General features: G+C 32.3%; 1 long non-coding RNA gene across 1 annotated transcript; it reads left to right on the top strand.

Moving 5' to 3' along the window:
• The first annotated feature begins 9,345 nt into the window (after positions 1 to 9,345).
• On the top strand, positions 9,346 to 10,418 carry LOC117932673. The gene is made up of 2 exons (XR_004654203.1): positions 9,346 to 9,525; positions 9,783 to 10,418. It is a non-coding gene; the product is annotated as an uncharacterized LOC117932673 (long non-coding RNA).
• The last annotated feature ends 5,575 nt before the right edge of the window (positions 10,419 to 15,993 follow it).

The raw sequence follows: 15,993 nt of genomic DNA, 5'->3' as shown, positions 1-15,993 counted from the left end.
ATTCCGAATGGCATGTCGAAGAGCAGTGCACCGATCTATGTCATGTCCCTGTCTTTGGTGGTAGAAACAGTATAGGTCCATCCTAAACTATGGTGGGATGGCCTAATGGAGGAGCTTAGGCTCCAACGGGGTCAATAATCTAACATCCATGATCTTTCGAAGAGCTTGGCTCAACGACATCCCTAACTAAGAGAAGCATCATGATATCCTTGGAGTAAAAGAAGTGCGAGACTGTGAAGGTCTGGCTCTGGGAATGAAGGTAGAAGGTCTCCCTATGAATTGAGTAGCATAGCCTGTCTATGGGGGAGTAAAATATATGTCCAATCAAAAGGTCAGGTTGGAACCGATTGTCTATACTGATATCGGGAGTAAGGAGAATATCCTCTAACAGCACGTGAGGCTGACTGGTGACGTCTGAAGGTCCTTTGTCTGGTAGGAGAAATAGTACTAACATCTGGCCTCTGCTCTCCTGATGGATTCTTCCCCTTAGAGTCAATAGGGAAAGAATCTGGCCATAATCCTCTCGCAAGACTGTCCTCTACACTGAAAAGGGCCATGACCAAAGATCCAAAATTTGTAAAAGGTACCCCAATCACATGTCTGGCAATCTTGGGTTGTAATCTCCTCACAACCATCTGTATCTACTCTCTCTTAGTAGGTCGGTCAATGACCTGGACAAACTTCTCCCTCCAGTGGGAGATGAAAGAAAAAACTGACTCATTAGACTCCTGTCTCAATGCGTCTAACTCTCTCCTTGATATATCTACACTAGTATTAAAAGTGAACTGTCGTATAAACTCCTGAGCTAAGTCCTCCCAAGTCCCATAGCAAGAGGAATCTAATGATGCATACCAATGCTGAGCTGCGTCACTCAAAGATAATGGGAATAAAATGATCACATGGGACTCATCCAATCCGTAGGCCCTTATAATGGTTCTATAGAGTCTAAGATGAATGCGAGGACAACCGATGTCGGTATATCTGTCTATCTTCGGCATCCTGAACTTGACTAGTAAACTAGCCAATGGTATCCCATCATAATCATCCTAAGCGACTGAACTATCTAACATCCTAATCTGCTTGATCTACTGCTTGAGATGATCCATGTGAGCATGTACATCCTCAGAGATTGTGGTCTATACTATAAAGGGCGGAGCAACCTCAGACTGACCATGTAGCATGAAAGGCGAGGCTTGTGGCACTGATGGTCCTTGAGGTGGGGATGGGTGTATACCCTACTGACTGTTGGGCTTCTGATTGAGACTATCTATGACCTCTTGAACAGAAGCCACAGTGGCTGTGAACTGATCAACTATGACGGCCTGCAGATCCATATCCGTTTGATCAATGATGCAAAATAGCCTATCGTCAACTTTGACTCAAGATGGCAAACTCAAACTAAGACGAAGAGCAAATCCTAAAAAGCATGGGGAAACGAGATTAGGCACGACATGAGAGAAGCATAAAAGGGAGGTTAGACTAAAGTAAAAGAAACAAGTCAACACAATGCAGAAGAGTGGTCCAACTAAAACTCAAGCTCGCACTAATCTCTGAGCACTCTCTACTGGAGATGTACTGGATCCAAACTGTAGCTAAAGAGGCTTTGAAGGCCCTCAGATGCACCCATATGTAGGGAAGGAAGTCCTGATCAAATGATCTAAGGTTCAACCTATAAGGTCAAGGTGACTCTAAAAAGAATAGGGGTAGATTTTAAAGGATCCCTAGCCGAAGCGATCATACCCTCTAATAGTATGCAACCCTTTGCACGCCTTCAAAGAAACGGGGAGCTTTCATGCAAGGTGGTCATCACTTCCACACATGCACTACCTTAACATCCCAAGGGGTTTCTTATGGTGAAAGCTCACGCAACTCTCAGTACTTAGTAGTCAACTAAAGTGCACAGTGAGTGGTGTGGGTACATCCAAAAATCTTATCAAACTAAGCAGAGAGAAAACACACTGGTCACACAAATATCCTAAAATCTAGCTCTGGGCTATACAAGTCTTCAAAGATCGGACTTCAATCAGCATCAATGTGTCAGCCTCCTTCAGAATGCTCCCAAACATAGATATAGCCCATCACTAAACCCTATTCCAAATCACTAGCTTGGTCGAAGGGCAAACAAAGTAACGAGTTTCATATCAAATACGAGATCAAGGAAAACAAGGTCGACTGGGACTAGGGAGTTAGAGGTAAGGGCATAGATGTGTGTCCCACACAGACAAACATTACATGCATCACATAGAAGAATAGCAGTCATGCACCAAACAATCATGTTAATAACAGGTATATCATCCATATCTACACACAAGCTAATAAAAAAAATAGGATAAACAAGATAGGTATATAACAAGGATAAACAATATGTTGAGATAAACAAGATAATATACAATAAAGAGAATCAATCATGTTAATATGAATGAGATATACAAAAATGAGAATATACATATGAAGGAGAGCAAGATAATCATACAATAAGAAGAGTCACTATGCAAAAGTATGTAAGAAAATCAATCGATGTAATCAACATGTGAACATCTCAAATGAACACAACAGCCAAACATGTATCATAGATAAACATATCAAAGCTCTCAACGTGTAATCAACACTCAATCATACAAAAACACATAGAAAGGGGTATCCACTGATTGACTAATCAAACGCCACATTTCCCTCAACTCGAGTTCAAGTTTGACCCTCTAAAGGTCCCTAACGAAGTCACCATTTTGTGGACCCCGCATTTTGCATGATGCTTTCCCACTCGATGGCAAGACTCGCTTTTTTTTTTTTTTTTGTGAAAAAATGATTTTTAGAAAAAAGACTTGGAGTCACCACTTATTTTTGTTTTATTTTTTAAAGGGAAAACAAAATAAGAAAGAAAAACCCTAAGTGTGACTCCTGAAGGAAAAACAAGTATGTGAAAAACTGAGTTTGGGTCCGAGGGTCAGGTTACTTATTGGGAAGGTACGGTGGTGAGCCGTAGCACCCCTCTAAGTCCGTATACGAACGACATCTACTAAACGAATTAAAGGAATTGTGGCAATAATTAATTAATTACTGATACCAAGAAAAATAATCAATGCACAAGCCATGATGAAAATCAATATACACAAAAATAATGATAAATCTAATTACAAGAATACACAAAATAAATAACAAGAAAATTATGCAAAATAATTTATTGAACTAAATAAAAAAAGATAAAAATATTAAAAAAATAGTTTTCAAGAAATTTCAAAGGATTTTATAAAAAATGATTTTGAATTAATGATTTCAATTTATTTATTTACAAAAAAAAAAGTCAATTTATCTTCTCAATTTCATTTGTATTCAATTTTCAAAAAAAGTTCTTTATACTTATATAAAAAAAAATTATTACAAAATTTCAATTTGGGCACAAAAATTATTTTTACTTGTTTTTACAAAAAATTAATGAATTTTTACAATTTTATTTACAAAAGAATTCCATTCAAAACAAATTTTAATAGTTTTTTTTCCAGATATTTACAAAAAAATTATTAACGAAAACCAATTTATACTTGAATTAGAAAATGATTTTAAAAAAGATACTTTGCAAAAAAAAAAAAAAAAAACTCTCAAATTTATTTAGAAAAGCTTTACAATTTATTTATTTTTAAAAAAAAGTTATTTGCATTTTATTCTAAAAAATTATTTTAAATTAATTATATAAAAAATAAGAAGAGAAAAAAAAAGTTCAAATTTATTATTTTTTTTTAAAAAAAGAACATGATATTAGATTCTAAAAAAAAAATTATTTAAAAAAATTATTAAAAAAATTCTCAATTTATTTAAAAGGGAAATTCGATTTTATTAAATAAAAATATATTTTCTTTTCCTTTTCAATTTTATTCTAAAAAAATGTTTCTTTTTTCTTATTTTTATATAAAAAAAAAACGTTTTTCAATTTTTGAAGAGTTTTATTTTTATTTTATTTTATTTTTTAAAAAAGGTTTCTGATATGATTTTAATAAATACTTATTAATATAAAAAGAAATCTTTAAAAAAAATCCAGATTATTAAGCAAACATTTATTAAAAAGGACTAAATATTTATTCTAAAAAGAATTTTCATTCATTAAAGGCAAGAAGAAAAAATAAAATAAAATAAAATAAAATATTTTTCAAACAAAAACATTATCCCAATATTGGATTATTCCCTCAGAAAAATAAAAACAAATAAATATACACATTCTCAAAACAAAGGCTAATAGAGCATATTAAATAAGGATAACAGATAAATGGAAACGAAAATTAATCCATGAATAACAAATTAAACATACGTATACAATAAAAATCTAAACATTGATAATACATTCACATGTACACAAGAAGAAAATTGAAATGAATATATACAACAAAACTTGGAGGATAAGGATGTAGGAGTAACCTTAGAAGTGCAGTCCCAATAACAATAATGACCCTCCAAAAGCTTCCACAATGAAGCTCAAAAATACAAAAAAAACTCTCAACCCTCTCACAAAATATCATAGAAAATACAAAGAAGATTAGAAAAAGTATCCAGAGTCGTCCTTCCCTCTTTTGGCTTTTTGCTCATTTTTTTTCCCTTTTAATCCAAAAATTATGGTCCTCAGTCAACTCAACCCATGCCCTGTCTTCACCTGTCCCAACTGCTTCCATGTTTCTCCACTCTCAGTACAGTGCTAAAACACCTGTCCAAACACCAAGAAAAACAAAAATCAAAGATATTCAAATAAGCTCAATAACAATATCCAATAATATGTAAGCCCAAATCACACAAATCTACAGCCCAAATCAACAACCATGTAAGCCCGACTTCCTTAAAGCCCATAAACACAATCCAAAGCCCAAATAAACAAACCCAAATCTCCAAACAAAGGACTGTAGAAATTGAAAGGAAGAAATAAAGGGTTACATCCAAACTGAAAAGTGGAAAGAATGAGTGTCGGGGTGAAGAGAAAAGAGAGATAGAGAAATAATGAGACATGGAAGATATGGCTGGAGATTGGGGGCAGTTGCCGGCGGTGGCATCACTAGCAATGGTGTCGTTGTAGTGGCGTCGCCGATAGCAATGGTGAGATGGGTAGCCATCATGGGGATGAGGGAGAGAGAGAGGGGGGGGGGAAAGAGAGAGAGAAGAAGAAAAACGAAAAATAAACAAGGGGATGGCCGGCGCAAGATGGTTGTCGTGGGGGCCACTGATAGCGGCACTGCCAGCAGTGATATGAGGGGTGAGTAAGAGAGAAAGAGGGAGAAATTGGGAGAAAATAAAGGATATGGGTGTGGGGAAAAAGGAAAGGAAAGAAAAATGGGAAATGAGGAAAGAAATAGGAAGAAAAGAAAGAAGATGGGAAGAAAAAGAAAAGGTAAGTGGGGTTGCTGTGGGGATGAGAGAGAGAAGGGGAAGAAAGAAATAAATAAGTAAAATAAAATAAAATAAAATAAGATAAAATAAATAATAATAATAATAATAATAATAATAATAATAATAATAATAATAATAAAATTAAAGTTGAAAATTAAAATAAAATGGGTTTAAAATATTAGGTTAAAAAAACAATAATAAATAAATAAATTAAATGGCCGGGACAAATTTTGGGGTCTACAACGAGCTTTGGTGGGGGCCCAACATATGTGATTTTATGATTGATTGATCGATTGGTTTGATTGCTATACATGATTGATTTATTCCATTCTATGACATGCATGCGATTATTATGTGTTTGTTCACTAACTTTTGTTTTCCATGAAGTAAATTAGCTTATCACTCAGGTACACTCTTTGCCTCTCTTATTCATTCGAGTATTTTGTTTTTACTTTCATTCGGTACCCATTGGTTTACTTATCAATCGTCTTGCTTGCTTCGTTTTATTAGTAGAGACCCGTTTTTAGGAACTTAGAGGGGTGCTAAAGTCTTTACCGTACCTTCTCAATAAGTAACCTGACCCTCGAACCCATATTTGGTTTTTCACAAACTACCTTTTCCAAATAAGGAGTCACACTTAAGATTTTCTTTCTTATTTTGTTTATACTTTAAAAATAAAACAAAAATAAGTGGCGACTCCAAGTTATTTTCTAAAAAATAAATCATTTTCAAATAAAAAGCGAGTTCGCTATCGAGTGGAAGCGCATGAGCCGAAATGCGGGGTGCACAATATGTTAAGGAAATAAAGTTGATTTTTGGAAGTAATAAAAATTTGATTTAGTTTCTAAATGTGTTAATAATTCTAATTCAAATAATTAAGTTGTATAAGCTATTTTTTTTCATGTTTTGTTTTTAAGAGTTTCTCTTTTGATGGGTGTGAGTATCTATGAATAAAAGGTTAGTGTAATAATTAATTAAAATATATATATACATATAGTACTCCAACAGGACAAGTACAAATGATTCCTTGAACAGGTATTCTTCTCTAGCAGTTATATATATGTTTGTAGTCATATTCCATCTCTAAATGTTTGTGAGCAAGATGCTCATATTATGCACCAGATGCATTAATTGTATATAATATATTTGTTCAAAAAAATAAAAAATAAAAATCTAATCAGAGCATATAGGACAATCGAATATTTATTCACCCAACCAACTCCAATATTATTTATGGTGCTCATTTTTCTAGTACTATTATATTAGGTGGATGCTTCCTCCTTGTTCCCTTTCATTTTTTTCTCCCCGTCTTTTTCTCTCAACTTTGTTTATATTACAAATAACTAAAATATTACATTAATTCAAGTTGCCGGATGTTTCCATAAAATTTTTGGATTTATTAAATATAAAACAGAAATTAATCAGTATATATAAAAATGAAAATGTCTTGGTGTGCTTCTGTTTCTATATTAAGACGGTGTTTGTTTTTTTTTATTTTTTGCTAAAAGTAATTTATTTTCAAAATTTAGATTGTTTGTTTTTTTACTTTTTCATAACTTATCATAAATTTTTTACTAAATGGAAAAAAGAAAAATATGTAACTTTTTCTAAATAAAAAAAATAAGATATTAATTTTTATTTATTTTTTAATACTTAATAGAAATAAAATACTACAAAAACAAACAACCTAATATTTAACACTATTAAGCATTAAGGTTCTATTTAAAATTAAGTAAAAAAACAAACACTACCTAAATAATACTATTAAACATTAAGTTTCTATTTAGAATTAAGTAAAAAAACAAACATCATCTAAGTCTACCCGCAGAAAGACTTATCAAAGATAGTCACGGTTGATTGCAACGGGATTGAATTTTTGGATGCTAAAGTGAACGGTCAGCTGAAGGAACTTGTAAGCAGAAAAACCGATGTTATAGGGCTGTTGAATTCCTTCACGCAGTTTGATTCGGGGTCAGCTGGATCAGTCACAGCTCCGCTAGTGGTGATTCAGACTACCAAGTTTGACTGTGGAGGACTAGCCATTGGCATAAGCATCTGCCACGCCATTGCCGATGGATTCACAATGGTCCATTTCGTTACTGCTTGGGCAACCGCGAATAGAGCAGGAATAAATCAATCAACACGATCAGATTTCAACTTGGCTTCTCTCTGCCCAGCAAAAGATTTTCCTGTTGTTAAGCCTGATCCTCCCCTAGAATCCTAGGGTTTGATACAGTTGCCACAAAGAGGTTTCTGTTTGATGGAGACAAGATGTCAATCCGGGGCAAGTATATTTTTTAATAATTGAGGGTTAATATAAATACGCTTTTATGTAATCTTAATTTTTGACATAGTTAAAGTCTTTGTGGACGTAGATATTCTGTCAAATCAAAATCTGTGTATTTTCTTTTTGTTTTCTCAAATTTCTTCGTTAGGAATTGTTGCAGGAATCACAACAACTATGTTATACATTCAGTCAACTTGCGTAAAAAAAATTATTCCGGCAATACCAGGCATATGTTGTGGAAATCTCTACAGCCCGAGTGATTGCCAGATTTATGGTGGACAAGGGTAAAATGGAGTTACCTGATTTGATGGGTTTACTAGGTAATGCAATGTCTCAAGAAGCAGCACGTCGGGAGGATGTGTTGTAGACTGTGATAAGATCCTCCAGTGAGGTACATGAAGAATTGGGTAAGGAGGAGACAGATGTCTACTTTTTTTATAGCTGGTGCAGGTTCCCTATTTATGAAGCCGACTTTGGTTGGGGAAAGCCCTTTGGATGAGTACGTGTAGTTCGCCTTGTGAAACGGCTTTTCTGCAGGACACAGCATGTGATAATGGAATTGAAGCATGGGTGAGCTTGAATAAAAAAGACATGGTTCAATTTCAACAAGATGGGGACATCGCAAGCAGCCCTGTTCAAGTGAAGCAGCATGAGCCTGAGTCATTAACAACTGGACTATAAGTCCTCAACGCTTTATCCTTGTATAAGTTTGGTGTTGGGTACTATCTTCCTTCTTATTTCAACTTTTGGAGTAAGAAAACAATTGCAAATGAATTTTGGGTTGCCTTTAATCATGGTTGTTGTAGTATGTGACTCATATTTGAACGAAAGACATATGGAGAAAAAAGGGTTGGAATTTCATTCCTAAATGTTAGTATAAATACCCTTTTATGTAAACCTAATTTGATACACAGTGAAAATCTTCTTTCCCTATTTTCGTGGAAGTAGGTAATTAGTCGAACCATGTTAAATCTATGTGTTCTTCTTTCTCGTTTTTCTTATTATTGCCATTAATTATTGCACGGATTCCAAAAATGGTTCGGATGAATTTCTATAGTTCTCTCTTAATTTTGCACAAACCAGAGATTTTCTCACCACTTTGTAGGTTCTTGAGGCTAGAGTAGTTTGGTGGTCCTTGCATTGGAGATAAGGACATTTGTTTTTTTAATTTATGAGTATCCAATAAGAAAATAATAAAAATTTGGTGGGTACAGAGAGATAGTGGATGTGTCTTCTTTATTAATTTATTTTTAAATTTTTTTATCAGATATTTATCATTTCCTTTTAGCAAAATTTAATAAAAGGTTTTATTAAATCAGGATTCAGACAATATTTAACTTGTGCTTTTAATAGTGCAAAAAGCAATCGTAGAAGTACTTGCTATTATTGTATAAATAAAATCCATGTTTGAGAACTGCAATTTATTATGTTTTTTTTTTATTAAAGATAATTATAATATTTTAAAATTTTTAATTAAACAAAAATGTTCACAAAAAGCATAGATCGATGTCTCAACTTGTCCAAAATACATATAAATTATGTTTGGTTGAGTGTTTAATCAGAACACTCTTCAAAGTCTAATGAAGTTAAAGTGCTTTTCAATAATTCTTTTTATTTCTTTTTTATTTTTTATTTCTTATCAAATGGCAGGGGGTGGGTGGATGACTTCTCTAAAGACCGACAGTAAGGAGTGGACGAACAGTCCTCATTTTTAATTATCAAATCTGAGTGGAGCCGTGCAGCTCCATTCTAGATTCCCGTCTCATCTTTGAATTAGAGGGCCAAACCAGTTAGGGTCAAGGGTCAAATTGGCGAGAAGGTAAAGAAACGGGAGTGCAGGGCTGAACGTCTTGGAGCAGGAAACATTGTTTCAGGTAAATGTTAAACAGCTTACACTCATAATAAAGCCCGGATATGTGTAAATCTCAGTTAGTTTCCATATACATAACTGAAAATTCATTCTTGTTATCCTGTTCCGCTGCTGGGTTCTTGACCCATCTTTTCATTTTGATTCGCTTCTTGCTATGATTGTATAACTGGAATGTACTCCCTTTTTTTTTTTCTTTTTCCCTATATGGTGATATATGTATGTATGTTGTCTTCACTTCAACATATGAAAATTTCTGAACAGATCCAAGCCAAGTGGCATGTCTACTCAGTACCGAGATGAAGCACAACTTTCCGGTGATGCCAGTACTTTCAAACCTGGGGAAACCAATTATGGAGTAGATGAACGTATTTTTGCATCCACTTCTCGCTATAACATTCTCGCCCTTCTTGCCTGCCTCCATGCAGCTCTACTTTTCAGTATTGATCTGATGTATCGGGGAAAAAACGAGTCTATGTTTGAAGCACACCCCATAATCTCCAAGGTTGCTGTTGGTAGTTTACTGGCATATGGCTTCACATATGGAGTTGAGTTTAGCTTCATTAATTGTCTCCCTCTTGCTGGTGCTTGTTTTGTCCGCAGCAGCATGATATATTTTGGTTCTCTCTCAGTAGCTTCACTTGTATCAGTATTGTACCCGAATTCCGCAGCTGTGCTATATACCATATGTACCTTGCTTCCATTTGTAGCACATGGACTTCTCAGAAGGCTGTGGAGCAAACAGGTTAAGAGAACGCTCTGATTCAGAGCAACTGTTGAAGGAAAATGAAAAATGAAAGAGGAAAGGGAAACAGGGTAGAAAAAACTTGTTTGTTTGTGGGTTAATGTCTTCGATGAGAAACAGTTTCTTTTGTTTAATGGTTTAAGTCAATGTTTTTATGTCGTTTGACGAGATATGAATAGTGAATACACCTTGATTTACGTTAAAAAGAAATGGTCAAAGAAATGAGGAAAAAGAAATGAGGAAAATGGTTCGTTGACAAATGAAGGTGTAGGTGAAAAAGGGAGCCTTTTTTTTTTTTTTTTTTTTTTTTTTTTTGCTTTTCCAGCAATTTTTAAAAATAATTATTAAAAAATAGTAGTTGGGAAAATATTGATAAATCTATGGCAGTTTTGACCACGTGGAAGGTGTCTTTCCATAATTTTCAAAATCATAATACATATTTAAAAGAATTGAATTTAAACTAAAGGTGTCTTCTAAAGAGACACTCTCTACAATTCCAAAAAATTGAATTTATATTGAAGGTGTATCAAAAGACACTTTTCAAGTGACAAAAAATCTAATATGCATTAAAGGTGTTTTTTCAAGAGACACCTTCCATAATTTGACAAATTTGAATATCTCATGAATTTGATTTTAAAGCTAAAGATGTCTTTTGAAGAGACACCTTCTATAATTCCTAAAAAATTTAATTTATACAAAAGATGTTATTTGAAGAGACACTTTTCACAATTCCACAATTCCACAAATTCCAATATATTTTAAAGGTGTCTCTTCAAGAAACGCCTTCTACAATTCCAAAAAATTGGATTTATACTAAAGGTATCTCTTGAGAAGACACTTTCCACAATTCCATAAAATCCAATATGTATTAAAAATTGTGGAAATGATTTTAAAGTTAAAGATGTCACTTTTCAACATAAATTCGAAATTTTTTATTGTGTATGAAAATTGTGAAAAGTGTCTATTAAAGAGGCATTTTCAGTATAAACCCATTTTTTTTTTAAATTATGGAATTGTGAATTGTGAAAGGTGCCAAGAGACATTTTCAGTGTCTATTCCATTTTTTGGGAATTGTGAAAGATGTCTCTTGGCACCTCCCACAATTTAAAAAAATTTGGGTTTATACTAAAAGTGTCTCTTGAACAGACACTTTTCACAACGTAGTCTCTATCGATAGTGGTCTTTCAATATAAAACCATTTTTTTGGAATTGTATAAAGTGTCTCTTGAAGAGACACCTTTAGTATATATTGGAATTTGTTGAATTGTGAAACTGTGGAAGGTGTCTCTTCAAGTGACACCTTTTGTATAAATTAAAATTTTTAGGAATTGTAAAAGGTATCTTTTCAAGAGACATCTTTAACTTTAAAATCAAATTCATGAGACATTCAAATTTGTCAAATTGTGGAGGGTGTCTTTTTAAGAGACACCTTTAATGCATATTAAATTTTTTGTCATGAGGAAAGTGTCTTTTCAAGAAATACCTTTAATATAAATTCAATTTTCTGGAATTGTAGAAGGTGTCTCTTCAAGAGACACCTTTAGCTTAAATTCAATTCTTTTAAATATGTATCATGATTTTGAAAATTGTGGAAAGTTTCTCTTCAAAAGACACCTTCTACGTGGCCAAAATTGCTGTTGATCTATCAATATTTTCTCAACTACCATTTTTTAGTAATTATTTTTAAAAATTGCTACAAAAGTTAAAAAAGCCTGTGAAAAAAGGGCGAGAGAGACCAAATTTGTCACCATCATGGTGTTGGGGCGTGCCTTATCTCAACTACTCGTTATGAAAATATTTTTTAAAATAATAGGTTTCATGCCCAATTTTTGGTCTCGGTATAGAGTATGATTAAACTTAAGACTCTGGAATGAAAGTGAAAAAAAATAATTAAGTACAAATAAATAAGATTTAAGTATAAACTAAAATAATGAAATCATAAACTAATGGATAATAGAATGCGACGATATTGCAATGTGGTCAATTGTGGGATGGAATTGTTTTTAGCATGGTGCCTGTTTGGGTGTCACCTAGGTCACCCACGTGGTGCAACGACAGTAGAGCATATCATACCAGGATATAATGGTATCAAAATAAATAAAAATATAGAAAATAAAAAAAAGATACAATCACCTTATGGTTTGACTATAGTACTGATATCTATAGAAAATACATCACCAATAAAGTGATATCTCACGTACATTTTATAGTCTCATTGTTTATATTTTTATACTTTTATCTTATTATTTTGTATAGTTATTCAATGACGTATATGTTACTATACATAATACATATTCAACGATTCACATAAATAAAATAGAAAGTGGGGAACACTAAAATACCTTTGCATTTCCAAAAAGTAAAATAAAATAAAAAATTGGAGGAGTTTAGCAACATAGGACTTCAGGAGGATTTCATGTACTTGTGAGCTAAAAAATGTTAAGTGATAAGGATTAAATTTAGGATGATTAAGATGAAAAGATAAATGAGGAAGTAGTGGGGATACAACGGGTACTAGGAGGATAATTTAGGTCTTTAATTAATTGTGAGGTAACCCATTTTACCAAAAATGATGAGTAGATGATCTATTGCTGAAATAACTTTGCTGCAATTAATAAGAAAGGAGGAGAACCTAAAAGATACAAATACATCAATCCAACTAGCTCACTACTACAAAAATTAAAAATAATGATGCTTCATTCCTTGACTCTTTTAAAAAGAGTCCTTGTTTGATATAATATTCTTTATTTATAATGATCATTGGAAATGTCAATATTTGATATACTATTTTCCCCTTTGCCTTGGTATACAATTGATGGCACTTTAGGTAACCATCCTTTTCCTTGTAGTGGCTTCACAATTATTTTCTTATGTCGTTGATTATGATAACCTTTTTTATTTTTAATTATTTTAGAAGATGAACATGGTTTAGTCACAAGTCATCAACAGAAGAATAGTCAACTTTTGTTTCTCATCTACTTCAAAGAAATGAGGGGGTGAAGGTGAAAAAAGGGCGAGCGAGACCAAATTTGTCACCATCATGGTGTTGGGGCGTCTGGCCTTATCTTAACTACTCGTTATGAAAATATTTTAAAAAATAATAGGTTTCATGCCCAATTTTTGGTCTCAGTATAGAGTATGATTAAACTTAAGACTGTGGAATGAAAGTGAAAAAAAATAATTAAGTACAGAGGAGTAAGATTTAATTATAAACTAAAATAATGAAATCATAAACTAATGGACAAAAGAATGCGACCATATTGCAATGTGGTCAATTGTGGGATGGAATTGTTTTTAGCATGGTACCTGTTTGGGTGTCACCTAGGTCGCCCACGTGGTGCAATGACAGTAGAGCATATCATACCAGCATATTGAGGTATCAAAACAAATAAAAATATAGAAAATAAAAAAGATAAAATCACCTTACGGTTTGACTATAGTGCTGATATTTATAAAAAGACATTATCAATAAGGTTTGACTACAGTGCTGATATTTATAAAAAGACATTATCAATAAGGTTTGACTACAGTGCTGATATTTATAAAAAGACATTATCAATAAGGTGATATCTTTCATACATTTTATAATCTCATTATTTATTGTGTAGTTCTATTTATTTTTATTTTATTATTTTGTATAGTTATTTAATGACCTATATGTCAGTATACAGATTCAATGGTTCACATAAATAAAATAAAAAGTGGGAACACTAAAATACCTTAGAATTTCCAAAAAGTAAAACAAAATAAAAATTGGGGGAGTTTAGCAACATAGGACTTCAGGAGGATTTCATGTAGTTGTGAGCTAAAAATTGTTAAGTGATAAGGATTAAATTTAGGATTTTAGGATAATTAAGAAGAAAAGATAAATAAGGAACTAATGGGGATACAATGGGTACTAGGAGGATAATTTAGGTCCTTAATTAATTGTGAGGTAACCCATTTTACCAAAAATGATGAGTAGATGATGACAAAGAGAGAACTACCAAATAGCACATCTAGGAGAAGGTATTAATGTAATAAGCAACTTCATAGATCTTACTACTAAAGTTGATCTATTGCTGAAATAACTTTGCTACAATTGATAAGAAAGGAGGACCACCTAAAAGATACAAATACATCAATCCAACTAGCTCACTACTACAAAAATTAAAAATAGTGATGCTTCATTCCTTGACTCTATTAAAAGAGTCCTTCTTTGATATAATATTCTTTATTTATAATGATAATTGGAAATGCCGATATTTGATATACTATTTTCCTCTTTGCCTTGGTATACAATCGATGGCACTTTAGGTAACCATCATCTTTTTTCTTTTCCTCATAGTGGCTTCACAATAATTATTTTCTTATGTCGTTGATTATGATAACCTTTTTTATTTTTAATTATTTTAGAAGATGAACATGGTTTAGTCACAAGTCATCAATGGAAGAATAGTCAACTATTGTTTATTATGTCATCTACTTACTTCAAATCAATGAGTCATTTCTTTTATAACATCAAATTCTTATGAAAATCTAGGGTAATTCCTTCAAACCTCTTGTCAACAATATGATAGAGTAGGAAGTATGATTAATGCAATGTAGATGGTTTAGCATATACTAGAAAGAAGATTACAATTGCATTATTCATCTAGTATTTGTTGGGAACCTTGGATCTCTCTGTTCCCATGTCCTACATTATATAGGTGCATGTAAACTATCTTAGAGTTCTAGATCCTACGCAACAAAAGCAAAAATCATTTTTTTGACATTCTAGGATCTAATGAAAAGACATTAGAAAACTTTATCTTTGATTTATACATTCCCAAATCAATTCCACTAAGTGAAGATGAAGCTTGAAGAGGCCAGAGGTCTCATACACCCAAGATCTTCCTCTCGATAACTCGAACCACAATCTTGGACTAAAAAATGTAGGCTTTGGAATGGAGGAACCTTATGCTCTCTCTCTCTCTCTAGAAATGAAAGACGATTGTTTCTCAAAAAGTGATGAAAACCCTAATCCCTAAAGGATATTTATACTGGTGTGGACTCGCATTTTTCATGTGCGTCCCCACTTGAAGACGAGACTAGCTTTTTATTTATTTGGTGAAAACTTGATTTTTAAAAAAAGACTTGGAGTCACCACTTATTTTTGTTTTATTTTTAAAAGGAAAAAAAAAATAAAAGAAGTTTCCTTTTATTAAAAGAAGTTTTTTTTTTCAATTTTATTCTAAAAACTTCTTTTTCCTTACTTTTATTAAAAAAAAAAAAATTAGTTTTTCAATTTTTTATTTTGAAGAGTTTTATTTATACAAGAAAAAGTTTTTTATATAATTTTAGCAAATGGTTTTTATTTATTAATATAAAAAATAACCTTATCAAACAAAGATTTTAGATTAGTAAACAAATATTTATTTAAAAGAATTAAATTTTTATTCCAAAATGAATTTCGGTGCAAAGAAAAAATAAAATATTTTTCAAACAAAAAAAAAACATTATCTCATTATAGGATTATTTTACCAACAGAGGGATAAAACACAAATAAATTACACTTTTCATTAACAATAAATAAATAAATAAATGAACAAAGGCTAACCGAGCATATCAAATACGAATAACAAATAAAACAAATCCATGAATAACAAATTAAATGGATATGCACAATAAAAATCTAAACAAGTCCATTTACATGTATATAGGAAAAAAAATTAAAACAAATATATACAACAAAAATTAGGAGGACAAGGA

The sequence above is a fragment of the Vitis riparia genome, chromosome 15 (genome assembly GCF_004353265.1).
Source record: "Vitis riparia cultivar Riparia Gloire de Montpellier isolate 1030 chromosome 15, EGFV_Vit.rip_1.0, whole genome shotgun sequence".
Classification (NCBI taxonomy): domain Eukaryota; kingdom Viridiplantae; phylum Streptophyta; class Magnoliopsida; order Vitales; family Vitaceae; genus Vitis; species Vitis riparia.
The sequence above is the reverse complement of the archived record's forward strand: the minus strand, read 5'-3'. Positions and strand labels throughout refer to the sequence as shown.